Consider the following 4,382-nt stretch of genomic DNA (forward strand, 5'->3'; position numbering starts at 1 on the left):
TTAAAAATAAAAGGACAAAGATTTAAAAAACAACCAATAAAAAAAAAAAAAAGCAATGCTTATAAAAAAATTATTGTATCATGGATAAAAATTAAACACTTACAAAAATTGAGATAGATGATAAATTTTTCTTTCAATTTAATGGGGTATGTTTTTTCTTCTTGGTTGCTAGAACTTATATTTGTAGGACGTCAATTGAGATCCTGAATGTGTTACTAATAAGCTTTTATATTTGTAGGACATCAGTTAAATTGTAAGAATCATGGGATATGTTTTTATTATAATTATAATATATTCTATAAATAAATCACCACATTAAAAGTTTATGAATATTGTTCACATTAAATGTAAGAGAAAGTATCAAAATAAACTGTAACTATGCGTACGAGAGAAGCAAAATAAAAGACTCAATCAAAACTAATAAAGCAAAAAATAAAAAGTTTGAGTAGTTTTTGGCTATTTTTTTTATTATCAAATATTTTTAAAAAAAAATATTTTAACTCTTCTGCGTTACTCTCCATTTCTCCAACTATGTATAAAAAAACTTCCATTATTTTATGATATTTTTTTAACATGAGTCACAAGTTTTTTTTATTAAGTTTTCTTTGCATAATTTTTTTTTTGAAAAGAAAGAGTTCAACACTCAAGTGGAGTAAAGTAACCAGTCTAGAAACATAAAACAATTAACTCTTATGTCATCTCTGACATAGCCATCAACAACATGAGTTATTAACCACACCACTCTGTAGCACATGAAAACGATTGATTCACACAGTATATAACTCCTATTGTCTTGCTCTAAAAAATGACATCATTCTGTCGTAGTCAAATAATCCATACCACTGAAAAAAATCCAACTAGCCAACGCTTATGTTGCTCCTTTCTCATTGGCATGGATCTCCAACTCTCAAAGTGCTCTTTCAAGTTACCTGATGCAGTCCACTTCTGTCCAAAGGCTGAGATCTATGCACACCACACCTGCCAAGAGAACTCACAACTAACAAATAAATGTTATACATTCTCAACATCTTTCTTACACAATACACAAATTATCATTCTGTTGTAAGATTCTCAATCTGCTTAGCCAATCCTTTATATTGACCCTCCCTACTAACACAAACTAAGTGAACAACTCGACCCTAGGTGAAACTATTTTAACAAATCATTTCCTAATCCAGTTGTTAATAAGTATGTAACATTACATTGAAAATTTTTCAAGTATCTAAAGTACTAATAATTAAATTGTTACAGTTACAACTTGAACTTTTAAATCAAATGGAGACTAATACCCGTAAAAAAAATAAAAAAAATGAAGACTGTCTCATTATTTAAACGAGTAATGCTACACATTTAAGTCTTTTTATGAATCAAGTCCAACTAAATTAAATAATAAAATTTAAAATAATGCTAACTATAACTAATTTTTGTTACGTTAAACCAACTTAGTTAGACTTAGTTAGCAAAAAGATTTGGATGTGTAGCATTATTTTTATTAAATATGCTATAAAATCGAGTTAAACCCCATTTTGGTCCTTAAGATTGGCGAGTTACACTAATTTGGTCTTTGACTTTTCAATTGCGATAATTTGGTCCTCCAAATTCGAAAAAGTACACCAATGTAGTCCCTTGTGTATCTTATGTCGCTGGAACTCAACACCGTTATTGGCGTAGCTCAAGCCTTGTCACGCTAGATATATTAAAACGACGTAGTATATATTTTGGCGCTAAAGAAGGCACTAAATGACGTCATTTGAGGGTTTGAACAATATTAAAATGTTGTACCCTTCCCTTTTAATATTGTTCAAACCCTAAAATGACATCATTTAGTGCTCTTTTAGCGTCAAAACGTGTAAAATCTCGTTTTAATATGTCCAACATGGTAAGACTTAAGCTATCTCACTAACGACGTTGAGGAGGGACTATATTGGTGTACTTTTTTGAATCTGGAGGATCAAATTGTAGAATTGAAAAGTCAAAAATCAAATCAGTACAACTCGCCAATCTCAGAGACCAAAATGAAGCTTAACTCTACAAAATCTACTAAATTAGTTTCATTCTGCAGGTAAGCACACGAACTCAATGATTTTCTTTTTTAAATTATATTTTAATTTTCTTATTATTTAAATTTAAGTTTAATATTAAATTCATTTAATAAAATTATAAAAATATTTTCAATTAACAATTATAAATTCTTCTTTAAAACAAATAAATGGTAGACATTATTATCGGTGCACCAAACTCATATTTACGTATAAAAATGGAGTTAAACCCCAAAGTAGTCCCTGAGATTCACAAAATGTACCGATTTGGTCCCTGACTTTCCAATTGTACTATTTATATCCTTGAGATTGGAAAAAATGCACCTATTTGGTCCCTTCCCCCTTTTCCGTCCAAACTCCTTCCCGGCGGCAGTGATATGGCAATTTTTTGCCATGCTGGATATCCCAACGGTTACATGACGTGGCTATCGAAAGTTTGTAACCCAATGTAGTCCCTGAGCCCCTTTTTAATGTTAACTGCTGATGGAGTAGGGTACTTCTTCCCTGTTCGTTTTCTTCGTCGTTGCTGTGCTGGGTGGAACGATGGTTGGACGTGCAAATGAGGGAGACGAAAGTTCTATTCGATCGACGACAAGGACACCAAGTCACAGCAGAGCCTCACGAGTGCCAGAGCTTTCGATAGCCATGGAGTGTAATGAATTTGTGCATGGTGAAAATGATTTGGTTTCGTAGTCATAGTAGAGGTAAGTGTTAAGAATCTTGTTTGTTTGGTTGTTGTTAAATGTGTTTGTTTGGCTGCTGAGAAAATTGAAGCAGGAAAAAAAAAAGAAAAATGAGTTTTGATTCTTTTGGGGGGTGATTGTTTCTGTAGTTGACTAGTTATAGCCTTATAGGTCATGAGTTGACTTCACCAACTTTTTCTTGGTCTTTGGTTATGCAGGTGCAGGTTCTTCTTGCTTGAATCCCAGTTTTGGCTCATTCTTCTTCTAAAGAAAAATTGGATGTACATAACTTGTTTGTGAAAATGACACAGAAGAGTGCACTCTTGATCCCCTTATAGTGATTGTTGATTGTGACATTACGGCACTATACGTTTACTTTCTCATAGTTTTGTGTTGGAGGAAACAAGCTATGGTTGTTTTCTTGCTAATTGGTACAATAGGGTCACCAATCTAGAAAAGAGCTGGTTTGAGGATTAAACAAGCCGGGAGAGGTTCATACAGAGGAAGCTAGGTGTTTTGTGTTTATGTTTATCTGTGTGCTTTGAACATTGAACTTGTTATTTGGACTGCGATTTTTGTACATTTTTCCTCAAAAGTGTTAGCAAAAAGAGAATATAGAACAGATGGAAGCCATTTCTATGACTCATCAGTTGTTGAAGGGCTTTTGTGATGGTACACAGTGGAAGTATGCTGTTTTTTGGAAGCTTAACCACTGTTTCACCATGTAAGTTCTGTGGCTATTTGTTGTGCTATCTTTTGTGTTTGTTTGTGCTGAAATGAGTAGAGTTGTCTTTTTATGTGGTAGTTTCTCAATAAGTTAAGTTCACAGTTTTCAACTTATTATGAGTTAGTGGTGTGCTTCTAGAAGAATTGATCATGTTGTTGATGGCTCACCATTTCCTTATGTTATTTGCTTATGTGGACTAACGTTACTTTAAAAGGGGTTAAACCTTGGATTATTAACAAAATTTTGTTTGGTTTGCTACTTGTTGACTTGGGAAGATGGATATTATGGTTACCAGAAAACTAATGAGGCTGCGGAGAGTATGTTGGATGACATCAATTTCAAATTCCCAGCTGAGGTATATTCTTCAAGTGGTAAAAGTATTGATCGAATAGAATAGAACTCTCGTCTCCCTCATTTGCACGTCCAACCAAGAAGAAAAAGTGATACGCTACTCCATCAGCAGTTAGGGTTAAAACGGGGCTCAGGGACCATATTGAGTTACAAACTTTCGATAGCCACGTCATGTAACCATTGGGATATCCAGCATGGCAAAAAATGGCCACATCACTGCCGCCGGAAAGGATTTTGGACGGAAAAAGGAGAAGGGATCAACTAGATGCATTTTTTTCAATCTCGAGGACATAAATAATACAATTGAAAAATTAGAGACTAAATCAATATATTTTGTAAATCTCAGAAACTACTTTGGATTTAACTCTATAAAAATGTTTCATTCATAGGCTCACATAATCCACACATATTTCGACCATTGATATTTCTTTTCCTTGTCAAATTCTATTCATTTTGCTAGCTATTTGACATTTTAACGAGTGTGTTTAATCATTCATATTTGTCATTTTCAAAAGATAGTGAAGTAGTGATGACGATTTTTTCATTCATCAAGCATTAATATATTATATTATATCATCTTTT

The 4,382-nt window shown here is 33.1% G+C and overlaps 1 long non-coding RNA gene across 1 annotated transcript; it reads left to right on the forward strand.

The window, feature by feature from the left end:
- Positions 2,697-3,171, forward strand: LOC110267528. The gene is made up of 2 exons (XR_002355256.1): positions 2,697-2,743; positions 2,941-3,171. It is a non-coding gene; the product is annotated as an uncharacterized LOC110267528 (long non-coding RNA).

This window comes from Arachis ipaensis, chromosome B10 (assembly GCF_000816755.2).
Source record: "Arachis ipaensis cultivar K30076 chromosome B10, Araip1.1, whole genome shotgun sequence".
Lineage (NCBI taxonomy): Eukaryota > Viridiplantae > Streptophyta > Magnoliopsida > Fabales > Fabaceae > Arachis > Arachis ipaensis.